The sequence below is a fragment of the Ciconia boyciana genome, chromosome 5, assembly GCF_034638445.1.
Source record: "Ciconia boyciana chromosome 5, ASM3463844v1, whole genome shotgun sequence".
Taxonomy (NCBI): domain Eukaryota; kingdom Metazoa; phylum Chordata; class Aves; order Ciconiiformes; family Ciconiidae; genus Ciconia; species Ciconia boyciana.
In genome coordinates this window covers 79,427,721-79,447,683 of record NC_132938.1, presented here as the reverse complement: position 1 = coordinate 79,447,683, position 19,963 = coordinate 79,427,721, and positions in this window count along the sequence as shown.

The window sequence follows — 19,963 nt, the reverse complement described above, 5'->3', positions numbered from 1 at the left end:
AAAGAGGTTGTTCTACATGAGAGTGTGTCTGTTTCTGGATCCTATTTGATTTTTTTCCGAGGGGTATGGCATACTCAGGATCCTTCCATTTTCTCGAGTTTTCATGCCTGTCCCTCAAGACATCTGTGGTGTGTTCAGCCAAAGGAGTCTGAATGAGTGTGTTCACAACGTACTGTTGCTGATCCCAAATCAGCTGCCATTTGATGGAGAGGTGTTCCCCACACTGGCTGCCTCATCTCTATTTTTTTTAAGCTTTGGCTGACCTGAGGACCTGAGGCCTTCAAAACCTTTTGACACTAAGTAACTAGTTTCTGTTTGGTAAATGAAAGCAGAAAACTATTAGAGCAAATCAGTGAAATGGATCTTTAGACTCTCCCATCAAATAGCTTGGGGTCAGCACCACCCTGCCTTCCTGAAGAAATGAAGCTGTATTTCTCAGGAAAGTAGTGAATGATCCAAGAGCTACCGGGTCCAAATTGTCATGGCTACGTATCTTTTCACACTTGGTGCTTCGTTTCTGAAATTGCTACTTACATTTCATCACTGGCAGGTTGCACACTGTTAGGTTTCTGAGGCAGGGGTTGTCCATGGCCACGTGTTTCTGCAGCATTTAGCATAGTTGGTGCTTCATGTGCTGCTGTAAAACTAATACAAATGACAAAGTAAACAATTTTAGTTGGAACCCAAATACCATTTGCATCTCTTAAAAGCTTTTCTATTAATTGGTGTCCCCCCATTAGATCAGTGAGGACAGCAATAGTTGTCACTGGTCCTATACTACACATGGCTATAACAAAGTGGAAAGATTATGTGATTTGACTTAGGCTATAGAAAAAGTTTCTGTCATAGCTAAAATTACATCAGATGAGTCACTTGTTTTTAGTACTGCATTTAATCTTCTAAACCACTGGAGAGCTGATTTTTAATCTATCTCTGCTTTCTATAGACATGGGGGTTACACAGCTACTTCTGGCAGCTTATACCATGCCCTAGGAGAGACAGAAAGAGTTATGTCAACAGCATGTTGCAGGCTGCAAGCGACACTGCCCGATTCGCAAATGTGGCAGACCTGATTTGGTGTCTTTGCTCCCAAATGGATCATAAGGGCATCTGAAAACAGCACGTACCTCACCGGTGACTGCCTGATCTGCTGGCCTGTGGGCTCGTGGTGAAGGAGAAACTCGGCCGCTCAGCCCTGAAAACAGGTAGCTGGCTCATCCCTGAGCGGGGCCAGGCTCATAGGGGTACTCTGAGAGAGCTTGGCAATAGGCAGTTCTGGAGTATAACAGGGCTTTAGTGCCTGAATGGGACACTGGTATGGATGTAGGTGGCTCTGTTCGTGACTTTAAGCAGTTGGTTAGATACCCTGGGATTTAAAATGCCAGCAGTGCCATACGTAAGTACTCCTGGAAGCCACAGCCAAGCATCAGTGACCAGCTACCTGCGATTTTTCACTTTAAAAATTTAGGCATAAATTTATTTTGGTAGCATATGAAAATGCGAACTGTGGCTTTCATCCTTCAGAAGCAAGAAGTCTCATATCCAATAAAGGAGGCAAGTACCTGCATGATAGCTGTTGTGGCACCCCACTTTTAAGGCTTTCAGTGTAGATTTTAGACCAGGGAAGAATCAAACTGTGTGAGAACAAAGCTGCCAGAAAGAGCTAGGTACACGGGGACAGTGATACGGAAATAAGCACATAACTGTTAAACTGTTCCAGTTCGGAACAACAATATTAAGGAGACTCTTGATGAGCCTAAACTCCTTCCAGCTGCTTGCGAGCTACCGGCTGCGCCTGACATTCCTGCTTTCCGGCTGCAAAGTCTGGTCTCTTTTTAGAAACCCAAAGAAAAAACATTTAATTTTTATTTGAGCTTATTGAATTTATTTTAATTTTATTTATTGCCCAAGTAAAATGGTTATGTGGAAACAGAAGTTTGTGTGGTGTTCTCACGGCTCGAACAATAATATGAGCACCCTTGAGGAAACGAAATGTGACACAGCATGGGCCAGCCAGCGAGGACAGTGGAGTGCTTGCAGGCTATGGCCTGGCTTCTCAGTTCATCCTGCACCGAACACATACATATCCCCTGCTATTTTCCTCCTTTCCATATGAGACTGGATGACAGAGGTACAAAGTGGACTGAAAGGCAGAATTTTTGTGTGTGTGGTACAGGGCCTTTATCTGTCATTTTGTTTTCCTTTGTTAGTGATCTAGAAGAGGGACTTTCTGTGTTTTATAAGAATTTTATGCTACCTAGAATGCATGATAAACACTGCCAGTACAGTGATATTAGCAGATAAAAGCATATGCAGAAAAGTATTGCAGTAGTGGACTTCAATACCTTTATACTGACTTCAGATTCATTTATACTGCGTGATCTGAATTTGCAGTGTATGCATTTTGATTATAACTGCCAAAATCTATTTTATCTTTGACAGCTGACTTTATGGGTTTTGTGAGGAAAAACCACTGCTGATTAAATTTGTATTGACAGGGATGGATTCTGTATTTACAGGAAAACAGCTACTGCAGGCTCCCCTGAATCACATCTCTTCTTCTGTTCTTACTTTAAGGCCCTGAAAACCCAGGATAAATCAGGAAACATTTGCCACTGTATGTTCTTTCAGTGCAAAGGAAACCCAACATGTCATTGATAATTGACCAGAATAGTTCTTTTGATAAATTCACATCTTCTATCAATCTGCTGTTTAAGTGTCTTTGAGACGTGGATTGATTTATCCTTCCAGCGGAGATAAATCACAGCTATTCCCTTTAGCTTCTTAGTGGCTGACTCTTAATTCCTTGATCTCTGTCTGTGTGCAAATAAAAATACAACCTTGCTTTGCTACTTAAAAGTAGTTTGGGGAGATAAGAGAATACAGAGTTGTATGGAAGAAAAACTAGCAAAAGAAAAAAACCACATATCAGTCTTCTTGATGGTTTTGAATTTTTAGTGAGGTTGAAAGATGTGCATTTTATATGGGCTAATATTCAGTTTAACTGATGCATGGAATTTAATATTACTACTAGGAAAAACAAATTTTGCCATTGCTGTAATCTTGTAATTCTATTGCTTGCTATAGTATGAATTATTTAGAATGGAAAATGTGTAACAAAAAGGATATAAATATATATAAGTAAACAAAAGGAACAGGAATTGAAATTCTATAGTGCTTATAGTTACTAATAAGGGAAGAAAATAAAGAAATATAAGTTCTTCTTAAACTACTCAGTAAAGTTGAAAGTTAATGCTGCAAGTTCTCCCAAGTGCTTTCCAGCCATAAAAACTTGTAGAATGTAGTTTTTAACAGAGATACAACCCCGCTGAGCATTGAGCTGAAACATGCATAGTACTATTGTTTTCATTTGCTAACAGTCCTTACTTGCTGCGGTGGTCCCTGAAGGTTCAGGCTGTATTTCATTCAGAGTGGCTCAAAGCACTGGGATGGTTTGGTCACTTTACATCTCAGTAGGAAAGCTTCAGATTGAAACAACCTCCCTCATTCCAAAATAGAGCTTCTCTCTTTTTTCTGCCCCCCCCCCCCCCCCCCGGATTCTTGCTGTTTCTGAAGAGCAATGCTCATGAACAGTAATATAAAATAATTTCTGAAGCTCTTACTACAAGTTAATGTGAAATGTCTTTCAGTTTGTATGTTTATCTGTGTCTTTGAATACCTGTCAGTTCCTTTAACTCCAGGATCCTTCAAATCCACTAGCCAGCATCAGGCAAATCTGGTGGAAAGACAAAGATAACAAAATAGTGTGAACACCTCAAAGAAAATAAGAGCCCCATTGAAAAGAGACGCAGTGCTAATGCCCTCCCTGAGGTCAGGGTGTCACTGAACTTCTCGGGAGAGGACAGTCCCCACGCAGCGGAGAGCTTTACAGCCTGCCGGCTGTGAGCTCCACGTGGAGCTCTGTGCGGCCCCAGCTAGGCGTTAGACAGTGGGGTCTCTCCTGCGCGGGTTCTTCACTGTCTGCAGTGTTGGTATAATTCAATTAAAAATCTGTCAGTCACAAAATATAAATAGAAAAAACGCAGCTGGATTTATCCTGGTGCTCTCAGAACACATGGCTCTCCTGCTTCAGGCTGGAATCTACCTGCTCTCTTGCTTCTTTCCCTCTGCTCAGGTTGAGCTTAAACATTTCCTACCCACTACTTCAAAAAACAGTGTGGAGATAGCCTAACTTTCATTTTCCCTCCTATTTTTAGTTTCTTTTTGGACGGAATCAGAGGAATGTCCCTCTGCATATTGCCCATCACCCTATAAATACCCTTCCAGCTGCCAGGCCAAGAGTAAACTTCTTTTCTGGTATCTCTAGTGTTCTCACCACACTTCACCATATTCCTTTTCATTTGCACTCCTGTCATCACCGGTGCTTGAAAATACCTTACACTCTAGCGCAAAGCACAATATCCTCTCCTACTCAAAGCTCCCTCAGACTCTTCTTTCGTAGCATTTAGAAACACAAGTTAATAGCAAAAGAGAGTCATCACTATCTGCCCATGTACACTGGTGGTTCTGGTTTATTGCCGTCCTTTTGATCTCGCTGTATACTGCTCACAGATCTGTGCTGCTTAGTAAAGGTCCTTGGGACACGGACCAGGCCTTTGTGTTTTGGTACACAGTGTTGTTTCTGTTCTCTGGCTGAATGTCTTGACCTTTAAAAGGCAACTCTGAGCCTATCAAAATGTGTTTTATTTAATCAAGGATCTAATTCAGAGATAGTAAATCTCTGTTACAGGCCTGAAATTCTCTTTGCTTACTATTCATGCCAACCCAACTTTGCCCACACAAATGTTCCTGTAGCTCAAATAGAGAGAGCTGTGAACACAGAAGAAAAGGCATTCAAAAGGATAAGAAAAGCTTTTCTTAATATTTACTTTCTTTCCTGTTGACAAAATGGGTAATTTAGGTTCAGGTTAATCTGTTTTTATTCCAAAAATGAGAAAAATATAACTGATACTTTATTCCTCAGCAGAGCAGATTAGTCAGTGAGCTAAGCACAACACAATGAAATGAAATAATTTAAAGAAAGTCATTAAAGGTAAAAACATTTGTGTAATCAACAACAATGTTCCCTTCAGTACAGGACATTACAAGAAAGCTGGTTGTGCTGCAGGCCTTGTTGATTTTCACTGACTACAAAGTAGAATAGAAACTTTCTACATAAATCCTTGGGTGCTAATGCAGGAAGGTGGCTGTGTAATCTGAGCTGTCTGACCCTGGCAAAGTAGCAGACTGTAAGCTCACTGCCTAAAGAAATTGTTAAAAAAAATCAGTGCTGAGAGGAGAACTTGCTGTTTTATTAATGTTTATCAGATTAAAGAAGTGAAATAACTGAAGCGATATGAGCAGTGCATAAAAGCAGGGGAGTGAAAGGAAAAAATGCTTTTGAAGTGTGCCATGGCCTCTCTCAGAGAGCCTCTCATCCATCTCCCTTCAGATTCATCCTGTCAAACAGCTGGCATGGTGTGTTCTCCGCAGGCAGACGAGCAGCATCAGTCATACAGCTGTGCTATCTGGAGCACAGATGCTTTCACTTGCGCTTGGTAGTTCCTAGCCAGCTTCCAGAGTTTTGGCAGAATCATTCACAGATGTTTGAGACACAGAGATGAGACAGAAATTCATTGAAAAGGGATATGAAGTTAATACATAGACTCATCTTACTGTTGTCTTTATCAGAATCTATAAAGTCCATCTTTGTGGATCTGGTAGGAAATGATATATGCACATTGCAGTAAAATTCCTTCTTCAAAGTTATACATCCCAGAAATTAAGGAAAGAAGCCCTTTCTGCTTTAGCTGTACGTAAGAGTTTTGATGCGCTTGTGGAAGGCACTGATCTGTCACTGTTGGGGCCGAGGTCCTGCCGCACAGAGCATGGTGCATGGCTCGCTCTTCAAAGACCCTCTTAATGTGCCTGAGCAGTGACTTGGATTTCCTTGTCCTAGATGAGTCTCTGCCTGTTCTCATCCCTTGGTCTCCCTCAGGTGACTCCAGGTTGGCCAATAGTGAAAGTAGTAATGACTTTCTTACGTTAACACGGTCTACTGGAAAGTGACTGGAGTAAAAAACCTCCCTTCTCGCACACTGCCAAACAGCCTCCAGATGGGTGGTGGGCTTAGTTCCTACTAACTAGAAGATTTCATTGAAAGAAGAAAGCTTGAGGTAGCACATACATGCTATTTACTTAAGTGCGTGTTCTCCTACTAGTTGTGGTTTAACTCATTCGCTATGCCTGGCTGCTCTGCAACCTCTGATTCTCTAATTCATTGCTGCCTCTGGGCATCTCAGCAGCCTAGCAGAGGTGTGAGGCTGGAGTAGCATCCTTCTCTTCTTCTCAATACCGCACATTTGCTGGGGTTGACTAAACCTCCACATCAAGAGCTTTTGTCCTCAGGGCAGTTCCACAGAATACTGCCATCTCCTCGGTCCTCCTCAGCGTTGTTGTCGGAGTGGTAGGAAAGTTGCTTAGGATTAACACCAGTACATGAGAGCACAGAATTTAGACCAAAGACCTTTCTCATTATTCCTAAGGACTAAACCTGTCCCTGTAGAAGTCAGTGGAAACTGAGGTGGCCCTATGAGTACATTTATAGGAAAAGAGAAAAACAAACTAGTGACAGACAACAAGTATTTTAACAAGAGAATCTAATATTTCCCTTTTCACCACATGTTATGCAATGTACGGTGAGCACTGTATTTGCTGGCAAAGGAGGGAAGTCTGGGGAATCTATTCATTTTCCTCCACATTTAAACAAACGCTTTCTCATAACCGTGACCAAGAAAGGAAGCAAAAGTAGTTAGCAAACTTATATTAAGTGTTTTAACTCAATGTTTATATTTTGTTCCTGAAAAATATAATGGCTGTATTGATAGCATTGTAGTGTTCCGCTCGTTCAGTCTGATGTGGGAGAGGGCTCAGTGGATATTTTTAACCTTGTATGGAAACTTAATTTTGTTTTCAAAATACCTGCAGCTCAGAACAGTCTGAGCCATTCTGAAGCAAAAATTGTGGCCTTCAAAGAAAGTTCATACGGCTCCCGCAGGGTAATCATGTCTGGGAGAAAAAAGCTGGTAGTGTCCAGAGATAGGACTCCCTCTGGGGAAATCGATCACTTCCCCTAACTTTCTAGTGTTTTGGTAATGTGATTTTAAGACAGAGGTCTTACAAACACCAAGGATACTCCTGTAGGAAGATGATTTCTTTCAACGAGGTAGCTGTCTTAGATTAATTCCAAATCGCTACGTAATGTCACTACTAGCTAAGGTTTTATAGATTTGCATTTGATGGGTAAAGCTGTGATTTCACTTACTAATCTGAAAGCTTCTGAAGATAAACACCAATAATTATGAAATTGTACTCTATTCCCATTAGTCTGTATTTTCAGGTACTGTGCCAGAAGTTCTTACTTTGGGAAATGTAAATCTGATTTTAAATATGTGATTGAAAAGATAATTTGGTCTTGAGAAGCAAAAATATTTACATTTTGTTTACTTTTTATTCTCATCTCATTCTTTTTGAACATTTCATGCTACAGTTCCCTTGTGTGTAAGTAAACTTCTACTAATTAGGGATGAGCTGCAGCTTCCAAATGCAATCTCCAAAGAAAAAGGAGAAATAACGAAGAACTATTGCTGTATTTTAAGAATATTTCTGAAAGATTTGGATAAAAGATTTTGATTTCTTTCCAGAGCTTATCACCCTAGTTATCAAAATAATGGCCACAGAAAAGATAAGTCATAAACTGCATTGCATGGCAGATCTTACATTTTTAATGAACAGTGTTGCAATTGTGTGGCTTGGTTTTCCTCAGGAAAGTCCCACATCTTTTGCAGTTGAAACAAAATGTTTTGCTTTTACTTATTAGCTGCCTTGAAATAAATCAAATTGATTGTAATGATGAAAAAAGGAGGAATTGTGAAAGACAGGTATTTTATGGCAAGGAGTGGCTCGTTGTTTCATATTTCTGTGATAACAACAGGATATGATGCATAGATTCGTGCCCATCAGTAACCACGCCAAATGCAGTAATGCAGTAGAAACATCAGAAGCTTAGGATGAGAAACGGCTGCAGTGATACCTGGATTTGTCTTTGCTGTCCACTTCACTGTCATATTCTCAGCACTATTGCAAAACTTAATAAATTCGAGAAGCACAGTCACTCTTTAGGCAGTGGGTCAAATTCTTCTCTACCCTGTACTGTATGTTTTGAGTGACTCATTTCACTAGGGTTTATCTAGTTTTATGCCAATGCAGTGCAAAGTAGAAGCTTATTCAAAATGACATTTTGTCCTCTTTGGGAGATTTGCACCTGAAGTGGTATTTCTACCAGAACTGTAAGGAAGCATCAAATCTGGATGATGGTAATGTGTTTATTTCACCCTGGTAATTTTGCTTTTAAAGTTGTTACTATTTTTCTTTACACTGTCAGATTCAGCTTCTTCTAAAATAACATTTTTACTGCTTGTGTACCACAGTAGTTTACAGAAATGGTCTTGTCTCTGTCTCCAGTGCTGTCATGGGAATACTTAGTACTGTCCCCCAGTCTGAATATCTCTGAGTGACTAATATAGTGGATGAGCCAGGTCAGCCCTATGAACTGTGCTACCACAGGAAGTACAGTGATGCTCAGTAAGAGCTCAGTGTAGGTATAGGTTATCTGTATGATCAAATGAAGGAAATAGGATCCAGGAACCCTCTGGATTCAAGAATATTTGTTCTGATGCTTTAAGGACCTTATTCTCCATAACTCTGTGAGCTTAATTCAGATTTACATTGGTAAGGAGAGGAGATTCAGGTAATTTTTGCTCAGAAATAACAGGTATAAAAAGGAAAACAACAAAGGGTCTTGACAATTATTTCTTGGCAATTCCAACTTCCCGTTAGAAGCAAGCACACATGCTTTTTCCAAAATGACGCAGATGTCTCCGCACGTCCATAGCTTGGGAAGCCGCAGATGGACTCATGTTTTGAGAAAAAACAACAGGCAGTCAGTTTGGAGAGGAAAAACAGTCTTTGATATTTTGTGGCTGTTACTTTTTGATAGAGGCAGGCACACGCAGTCCACCCTGCCGTAACAGAGGGCGAGCTGGGTAGCCCTGCACAAGTGCTTCACCCTGCATCTCCACAGCTGCCAGTGCCGGTCTTAGAGTCCGAGTGGGCTCCGCCGTGCACGTGTGGGACGGAGGGAGTGTGCAGCGGGCACGGGCAGGCTGCTGTCAGACCCGGCCGTCAGCTCTGTCCTGGCGGCTGTGCTGCAGGGTGGTGGGAGGCGATGCTCAGGCACAGCCAGAGGTCTGCGATGTGGAGGCTTAGCACGGGCCGGGAGCACACCGGTCTCGCTCAGCCTGCTCTTCTGTTTGAATTGGCTTCTTCATGGAAAAGAAGAATTTCCATCTCACAAATTAATCTATGGCTGCGGTGCAGAGACCAGCAATAAAACACCTGTGGAAAGATGGGTGGAAAGCTGGAGCTATGAACTGGAGAAAGACACTGAGTACCTTAGCGGCTCAAGTCCTCAGTTTCAAGAGCAGGGCTTCCAGCAGTGCGATTTCTTCCCGTATACAAGTAGGGTTTTAGTTATGCTTCCTCCTGATTTTCTGCCATCTTTATCTAATTGGCTAATTTTTAGTGGCTTGATACAGCAAAGAGTCAGAATTCCTTATCTCCATTTCTACCACTGTCACGATCTAGGATTATTTTTGTTATAACTGATTATTTGTTATAAGTAATTATTAATTTATTTCTGGACATAAATAAATAAAACACAGTCCCTGACCAAAATAGTTCATAATTTGACATAAGCAATAATTTAAATTATTTAATTATCTTTGTCTCAGATTACTTCAGCTGCAAACCAGGTATAAAATATTTGTTTTAATTTACAAAGGCATTGCAAGCTTTCCTTCATTAACACTTACAAAAATGTTTACATGAGAGAAATAAGAGGTGCTATATCACGTCGAAGTATTACTGAGGAGAGGAGAAAGATGTGGTCAATTCACAATAAATATTCAGAATCCCATACGGAGAAGTGCACTGAACATAGGCTTGAAACACCAGCCTGCCGTTGTCATCTAACTGAATTTGGCTGGAATTTGGTACACTATAAATACGTGGGCTCTACCTTGTTGTAGGTTACATTTCACTTGCCTTCTACACTAGAGCATTGATCTCTGATGTTGAATTATTATTTTTCCACGTATCAAGCCATTTTATATATGAAAGTATGTTAGTGACTGGAAGTGGAGAAAGTTGCCAATTTATCTTTTCTAAGAGATCATCTAGAAATCAGCAAACTGTCAAACAAGGGTTTATTCCTGTTGCTGAAGTAAGACGGATTGCGCTGCCTGCTTTGACATTTCCATCCAGGACAATTAGAACTTTACCACCCACCTACAGCTTGTACAGGAAAGAATTTTGTCTCCTTTTGAATTTTCCTGTACTGTAGGTGACACCAGGCAGTGCTCTGAGTTGACCAGTGTAAAAGAGTATAACGGAGATCAGAGAAAGAGAGAAAGGGGTTTGGTCTGTATCAGTTATAAACAGCAGGAGAAGAGAGGCTGGTATTTCATCCCCGGAGTCTCTACCAGTGAGTGGATACTACTGCGTGTGAGCCCTGAAAGACTCCTTAAGTCTTTTATTCAACCAGACTGGAAAAACTCATATATATCGCAAAAGTTTTCGCACATTACCATAAAGTACTCGGTTATTAGGGAAACTTCAAATTCCTCTTACCACTGCAAGAATGAAATTGTCACTTTGGAACTTGTCTTCTATTAAAAGGAAAAAAACCTATAATTCTTTCCAGGAACTTAATCAGAAAAAGTTTTCAGGGAAAATTTTCTTTTTAGGAGAAATCAGCCACTTAAAAGCTCCGTGTGGCACAGATTCAGCATACAATTACCTAGCAGTGGCTGTGCAGCAGTGGAGAGTGCTGGTGGGCACTCACAGGTATGTCATTTGGCAAGGTAGAGCAGACAGTGTTTAGCTTTGGTTATGTCAGCTCTAGCCAATAAAATAATTGCCATTATTTAATAATCTTAATCTGTGATTAAGATTATTAATCTGTGATTATCTGTGATTAAGAGTATGGGGAATTGCTGGGAAATAGCTACAGTGGTCAGGCATTTTGCCAAATTACAGTCTCTTGGGACAAATTGTGGCTGCCTTGTATGTCAACCAGGTTTCTGCCCTTTAAAAGGGGAGATTATAAGCTCCACTAATACCTTACCAGGGAACAAAATGGATCAGAGTACCTTCGTACTCCTTCCTTCAGTGTCCTAAGGGCTTTCTATAGTATGGCAGGTCATATTCCTAGTTGAAAAGAAGACTTGTTATGCCTGTGCTTGTTGCAAGGCTTTCATTGTCCTGAGCAGTGACTTCACATTAAAATGATTTCCCCTGAGAAATGGGTAGATAATTCACAGCAGAAAGTGGTGGGTTGAACTGAAGCATTCAGTACTAATGAAATGGTTAATGACCTGAAATTATTCAAGGGAACAGGCCTTATTACATGCAGTGTTGTAGAGAAGGACACTTTCCTGACTCGTTTCACATCCCAGATGCAGGACTTGTTTCTGTCAGCCAGTTGTTTAGTGAGGCTGCTGAGCTGGGTCCTGTTCAGGCTCCAGCTAACCGGACTGATAAGGTTAATGCCCCCCAGTGCAGATTAGTTAAAGTCTCTCATCAAGAGTTGCCCTTCCTCCAGCAGAGGTTACTGATCCCTAAAATTTGATGCCACAACTATTCATGACATTTGTACTAAATACCATTCATTTAGAGAAAAAGAAAAGCAACTCAAACTACTCTTAGTAATATTTGAACTAACCTGGATTATTTTGAAATATCTGTCTTAGGGACTTAACTACCTGTGAATTATGTCAACAAATGTAAGGAGATGGTAATCTAGAAGTGTGATCATGACAGAAACCTTTTCATCCAGTTGATTTGCAGCCAAAAGAAGAGAAGTGGCTTCTCCCTACGTCTTCTTTTCCAAGGCCTTATGGTACTGTTTGTTTGAGAAGTAAGGCTTCTCTGAAACCAAAGATAGCCAGAAAAAAGAACAATTTAATTTACAGTATAATTTACAATTTAATTTAATGCTGAGAAGGCATTCTGAGAAGCATCATAGTAATATAGCTGAGGGAGAGTGAGATAAATAAGTTTGCACTAATGTCAGCACTAATAAGGATCCTGTTTTCAGCAGCTGAGGTAGCATGGTCAGAACTAGCTCAATTATGTCTGTGCTGTACTACAGCGTGCAGTGCAGATAAAACCAGAAAAACATTGCCGTGTCTGTGTTTGAAGGCTAGCTCTCACGGCAGCAAAATATTTGAGACTATTCCAGATGTGCTCATGGGGAATTTTCACAAATTCTTATTTTCAACTTGCAAGGCGATACAAAGCTTTCTTGTAGTGACTTAGAAGACAGTTTTGAAGAATGACACACAAGTACGTGAGTCTCACTTCAAAGGCTGCTACAGTTTTCGTGATAATTTAAGAGTTGGCATATTCTGTTGTGTAATGCACTGGATTGGAAGTCAATAGAGCTGGTTTCTAACATTTAATCTCTCAGAGCTTATTTCTCCTCCTACCTCTAGTCTGTTAGGAGCTAACAATCTAAATCTACAAGACAGCCTCGTATTACAGATATTGCACAGTTCTAAATACAGTGGGAACACGTCATTCAGGTTCTCAAGTGCTATTGTAAGACATATAATAATTAATATTAAACATTACCTTGAGACGTCACTTTTCAGTTTTATGGTGAGAATAGAGATGCAAGTGTGGAATTCAGCTGTGTGGATGAAGACTTTTGGGGCTTTAGAAATGCTAGGCATTTTAAAGCTGTAACTTAATCTGTGAGTTTGCAGGCATTTCAAATAAAATGCTTTATTCTCTGAAGGTGAATGGATATAATTGGTCAAGTATGTACAAAAACCTACCTACAGAACTTGCCTTTATACATAATTAGGGAAACAGAGAGATTGTTTCTATAAATTATAACAAAATGTACAAATTGTATAGAAAATGACAAACATTGTAAAACATTGACTGAAAAGTTCAACCAAGCGCTAGATACAAATTGACTTTGAACTCCAAGATTCCAAATAAACATATTTTTGCCTCTCTAGATTCATATAAGCTGTTCTATTTCTGCACTAATTTCTTCTTAGTTCTCAGAGCTGTGTTTGTATTTGGTTCATTTGGCCTACTTGAGCATCCTTTTCTACCGCTAGTCTCTAAGTTTGATTTTCAAGTCGAGTACTCTTCTGGGGGTGCTCAGCACATCCATCCCTTGAGGGTTAAATTTGGAAAGCATAGCATCAATTGTTATGATTAACTGCCTTTAGACTACATTGTAGTAGTGAGTTAAAAGATGGATTTCCCAAAGCTTCCTAAAGAACCATTTCCTACTTTAGACCAGGGCACATGCTCTGCTATCTGTTTAATCAAGTGACAGAAGGAACAGCTGTAGTCAAAAGCCAGAAGAGGAACGATTATCTAGTCAGATAATTTGAACATCTTTAAAAATTTACTCCTCAGCACAGTAAAGTATAATTTCACTTTCCTCCAGACATTAAAAATATTAATAAGAAATCACTATGAATTATGAACAGTACAAAGCGTTCAAACCAACTCAACTGTAAATTTCTTTTGGTGAAATTCCAGAGGTCTAGTTTAGTCTTAGAGAAAAGATTTTTGGCCTGATACTGCTCTGCTTTTGCAGTTCCTTTGTTTTAGTACCAGCAAAGAGAAGCATAAGGCTGGACCAGCCATTCTTCTTCAGAGCAGAAGCTGAAAAGATCAAGAAGGACTCTTGATATTATCTTTAAAAAAGAAATAGGCTACTGGCTAAGGTCAGGAGTAATGGGAGGTGAGTTATTTCATAACTAGTTTGGATATCTTCCACGAGTTGGTTAGAGACAAATGATATAATTCTGAAATGATAGCAGAGAAAGCACAAATAGCAAATTATTCTAATGAAAGCTTTTGTAGGCAAAGCCTTTCATTATAGCTGTTCAAAATGTGCAAAAGGGCAAAGTAACAAGTGTAAATACATTTTGTTTTTTCTTTGAAGCAATGCCCAGTGTCACTTGAGCTTCATTTGTTCAAATAAGTAGGAATATAGTGATACAGAACCAGATGGTGCTTGCTGTTATTGGATGACAGATGTTCTCTTATCCTTGAGATTACGCAGTTAAGTGTAATGCCTTTATAGTTGGGTTATGCAAAAGACTGAGCCTCCTCAGCTCCCATTAACTGCCAGGGCAGCTGGAGGGTCTCCGTACCTCCCAGGAGGGGCATAGGAGTCAGGGACCTTACTAGCTGAACTCTTCACCTAAACACTTGCTTTTGAGATGTCCCGATCATCAGTTCCATTTAAATCACTGTTCAGCATCTTTGGGATCACTCTCCAGTGACCCTCTTTAGGCCTGAAATCAAAGGCCTTCCCCTCTCTTCAGGAAAAGGATCAAATGCAGAGGACCTGTGTCTAAAATGGTCACTTGATTGGTGCAATTATGTGAATGTAGTAATCCCACTAAAGGATAACCTGATTGAAACACACATATAGACATTGCACAGAGGTAATAAAGAGTGAGAAGATAATCTTAGTGCTCAGGAGAAAACGCTCAGTAAAAACTAAACCGTTGCAGATGCTGGACAACCTCCCCTTGAATTTAACACTCTTGCAGTATAAAAGTATGGGCGAGCCCCCTAGCCAGCCTGGATCCTAAATGCGTCTTGAACACAGCCATCCTAGAATTATCACAGAGATTTTTTTTCTCCTTCAAGGGAGGTTTCTTTTTAAATGGCAACCAGCATTTTTGAATTTACTAATATGGACCCTGAGATGAGGCTGGCAAAGGTATAAAAGTCAAAATCAGATTTAAAGAGCCACCATACGAGTTTATAAAAGGGACATACAAACATTGAGTGTGCATATAAATATACCATTTATACATAATGCACGAATAAATGCACCTTGCAAAGCAGGGCTCTGGCGATCTGCATTTATGAAACACAGGCACTGAAAATCAGGATCACATTGTGAGAAGCATCTGTTAAAGTTACTGTTCCCAGATTTTGTGATCTCAGTTTGAGGTGAATGGTTTCTTATTTTCAGGAATGGTGGAGATCTACACCTTCTTTTGACAACACTTAGAGTTTTGATGGCTTTGGCAATCTGGGTGTTGATCATTCTAATCCGAGTTGGGGACTCCAAAGGGAGGCACACAATTTTAGTGAATGCTTCTGAAGGTGCTGGTTCTTTTGTATTGTATTAAAGCACAATGGCACATTCCAAATAATTCAGTTGGGGTTTTTTTAAATTAGCAATAAAGACAATCTGATGACCTAAATACTGGTTTGGGCCAATGTGCATAAAATGTTTTGGAGGTAACTTAGGAGCAAGTGAATCTTAAATTTATTTGTGATAAATTGAATGAGACAATAGTTGTAAAAGAAGTAGCAAACCCCCAAAATTGTCATATGGTGGGCTCTAGTAACCTATTTAGGTTAGTCAGGACTAAAGAGAATAAGGAATATCAGAGACAACTAAGAAAACTCAGTAAGCAGACAATGCAACTGAAAATTATATTAATCTGTTGATTAATGCAAATGTATGTTAAAAAGTGACTTCTAGAATCAGGAATATGTCTAGACTGGCTTCTGACTATTTTGATGGCATATATAGCGATTTCAGCACACATATAGGTAGATGTCATCTTAGAGCTGGAAATACTCTGTGTCTTGGTTACCTGTTACCACCCTCCCATTTCCAGGCACCGTTTCTCTGTAGTGCATGGCTTGTGCCACAAGGAACTGACGCCTCTACTGCTGCTCCTTATTGTAGAGCTTCCTCCCATGCCATTCGTATTACAGACACTGGGACCAGAGGGAGGTCGCTGCTCTAAAGTGCCAAGAGAACTGTGACATGTAACACGACACTTAGGTGCCTTCTCCGACCGCTAACGCCCTTGCAATGCCCCTGGCTAGCGCTGAGTACTTCCAATCCCCACTGCCACAGCATCCAAGCACGGAACTCTAAGCTCCATGTAAGAAATTCCCTACTAATGAAAATTTCATTAGCATTCACTAGGAGGAGTTTCTCCATGGTCATCACTTACCAGTTTAAAGTCAGTGAGAAACTAACCTCTTTGTTATTTCAGCGCTGGTTGTATAGTCCAAAGTACAATCACCCATTCCTAACTTCTGGATGTTACCGCATGCTCTAGATGGATATATTTACACAGCAACTCTAACATACTTTAAGAAAACATGCTCCTGGGGTTCATTCATCCTTGCCTTAAAAGTTTCTAGATTCCTGCTGAACCTCAGCTTTGACCTTCTCGGAATCAAAACACGAGGTAGTGACTTCAAAGTTAATACATTTCCTGGGTAACGGAGTACACTACCAAGTTTATATTGGCACATATTAAAACCATTTTTCAACAGTTAATTCCAATATTTCATTTTATATTTTAGTGCTACAAATATGAGGATTCCTTCATATAAAATTGTAAATTTGATTCCACTTGACAGTTCTCTGCATTTTGAAAAGCAGGTTTTTCTTTGTAGCTTATGAAATATCATCATTTGAAAAAAATTAACCTCCAAGGAATTGCTGGAGAATTGCTCTCCAAGAATTAATCTCCAAGGAATTGCTTTTAAAAAAGTGGATATCTTACACCAGCTCCCTCTAAATTTTTCTTTTTTTTAAACAATGTTGTATTTTTATGTAAGAAATACGGATGCCAGACACTTGCATGAAAAATATGATGTGTATAGTGCACTTCATTTATTTCTTGACGTAACAACATAAGTTGACAAAACACAGCGGTTTGTAGGAATTAAGTTATGGTATAAACCAGACTATTTATGTCAAGAGAAGGAGACAATTTGCAGCTAAAACCAGAGAGACGAGGACTGGCTACATAGTTCATACAAATCTTATGTGAATTGTATAAAAGTATGAAAGTGACTCGCTGCGTCCCTGTGACAAAGTGCAGAGCATTGTCATTCCAGGACAGATTACACTAACAGTATGGAGTAGTGTTTCATTACGGTGGAACCTAAATACTAAATCTAGTAAGCGTACAAAACCCATTGCTTATGAAAGTCCTGGATGTGCAAATGCCTGATCACCTCCTGTGACCTGGGAAGGGCCTAGGGCAGTACGCACTGGCAGCACACAGTTTCTTGCCCACTGTCTGCAAAGCGAGGAAATCAGTTACTTCGGGACTTCAGCAGGCACTGGTAGGAACTATATAGCATCCTGTTAAACAAAACATATTGTCTGCCTGAAATTACAACATAATTTCAGGAGGAGCAGGCCGGCATGAAATAAATATTTGAGGTTCAGTCCACTTTAGGCAATTTGCCTAAAATAATAGATGATGGTTAAAAATTATATTTGGTTTCCAAATACCCATCCAAATGCATTCCACTTGGCAGCTTGACAGAATAGTCAGTTTTTACAATTTTATGTCATTAAAATCAGAGGTCGCATAAAGTGTAACTATCCAAACATTAGACTAATTATTACTACCCTGTGTCTGTAAAGGGCTTTGTTCCCTGTCAAGACGCCTTGACACTTTAGCATAAATACCGTAATTCTCCTCCCCTACCATGCCTCTCTTCCTCCACTCCAACCCACACACAAAGTGGCATTTAACTAAGACTCTTCACACTATGTCATAAATATTAATGACATGAAACTCAGGGCTTGGCATTTTTCATTAATGGCCCTCTTCATCACTGTTTCACACCTGGACTGCAGCCAGCCCCCGTGTAACTGGCTGACATTTTTTTAAAACAATGTTAATGTTGAAGTGAAACAAAATACTGAGATAATTTTTCACAAATTAAAGTTGTTGGCAAACCCTCTTTCCACATTGTGTGCTTGGGATGTCATTTGGCATGACTTCTTGAACAATGCCCATGTTGGCTTGGCATGGTTTGACTTGTAATTACAGTTTATGCCTTTCAGCTACTCCCTACAATACCTCCAAATGAGCTGTGGATGGAAATTTGATATAACGCTTGGGCTGTTTTGGAAAAAATTAATACATTTTTCCCTACACTCCAACTTTTCTAGTCATCTCCATAGAAGGATTAATGCCATTGTTGGTGATACAAGAAAATGTCTTTCTTAGTTCCTGTGGTCACTTGCATCATTTCTGTCCTTTTGGTTTGAGCTGTACCAATTGTTTGAAGTTGTAAATTAAACAACAAAAGATGTTTTGGAGATATTTGTGACAGTGTTCAAGATTTAATTTTCTGTTTTCTATCTGTCTGACTGAAAGACAGACAGCTCAGTCTCCTGAACAACATGGACGGCTCAATCCTACAAGATAATGAGCCTTCTGAACAACCTCCCAGATATTGACACACTTCCTTAACCAGCAAGTATGTCTTTGGCTCTTCTTGCCATTCATTGTTTATCTGAATAAGGACCACAATGTTCATGTCTTATAGGCTTGAGCCTTGAAGTTTCTAGATCGTCACTGAGAAGCTGGCATTCCAGTAAAACAATTGGTTTGAATGAGAACAACAATAATTTGTCTTTTGCCTTCAGTAGAAAGTGAAAGTAGAAGGCAGAGAAGCAGAAACATGTACTGGGCTCATTGAAATAAAATGTATTTCTCAGTGAGATGTATGTCATGACCTTTAGTGCTTTGAACTAAGCAGGATAAAGAGCAAACAGAAACTATAGGATCATAGGGCTAGAAGGAACATGAAGTCACCTAATCCAAGGCAAAAGCAACAACCTTTGGGTCCTTCATGACAGGCACTTGTCAGCCCGCCTTGAAATCTTCAGTAGGCATACACAAAACCTCAGTCAAACTCTTCTGCTGTTAATGGCCCTTTCATTATAAAATGTTTCTGAAGACGTAATCTGAATCTTCTTGCTTGAATTTTAGCCTGTTACTTGTGTAGGCACATAAAGTAGTCTTCTATGTGTCTGAAAGACTGTTATCAAGCATCCCCTCATTTTTTTTAGGCTAAAAATCCCACTTTTCCAATATTTTATCAAAATTCATATTTTATAGACCGTTTATCATTTTTATTACTATCTTTGGGACTGTCTCTGACCGGTTCATAAATTTCTTGAAGTGTGGTCCCTGACCTAGGCACAATAATCCAGTTAAAGCCTAATCAGTGCTGAGTAGAGCCAAAGGGTTACTCCGCAAACTTGCATGCTATCTGCATTCCAGAATGACATTTCTGTGTTAGCAGCAGCATGTTGTCGTTAACTCACGTCCGGTCTGTGGTCAAGTATAATTTCTTTACCCTTTTCTATCTGAATTTCTTCCTCCTCAGCTCTTCCCCGTTTTGTCTCTGTGAAGACTATTTTTTTTTCCTGAGTGTGGTGCTTGCACTTGTACAAGTTGAAAAATATCTGAAGTTTTCCACACATATCTCCAGTTTATCACAACCACATTGACTCCTATTCTTGTCCTCCGAAGTACTTACAATGTACCAGACTTCATTTGTCTCTAAATCTAATGAGCCTGTTCTGTGATCTGCCATTTGGGTCAGTAGTGAAAATATTGAATAGCACTGGACCCAGGAAATAGCACTGGATATTGAATAGCACAAATATTGAATAGCACTGGACCCCAGTGGAAAATCCATTTGATACATCCTTCCATTTTGATAAGGAACCTAACTATTCAGCTTTGCACTCACATTTGAGATCCTTTTTCCCTAACTGGTTTATGATGAGCGATGTAGTCACATGAGACAGCATTACAGACATAACACTAATGAATGCTAAATATTTAAGATTCATACTTTTACTTTTCTCTTTTCAGAGATAAAGAAAATCTTCTGCAAAGCATTCAAATCTGTTCTGACTTATTTTTCAGGATTTTTTTAAATTGGACACTGCAACTGTAGCATCATTACAGGCTATGTGACTCCTCAAGAGCTTTATTTCTCA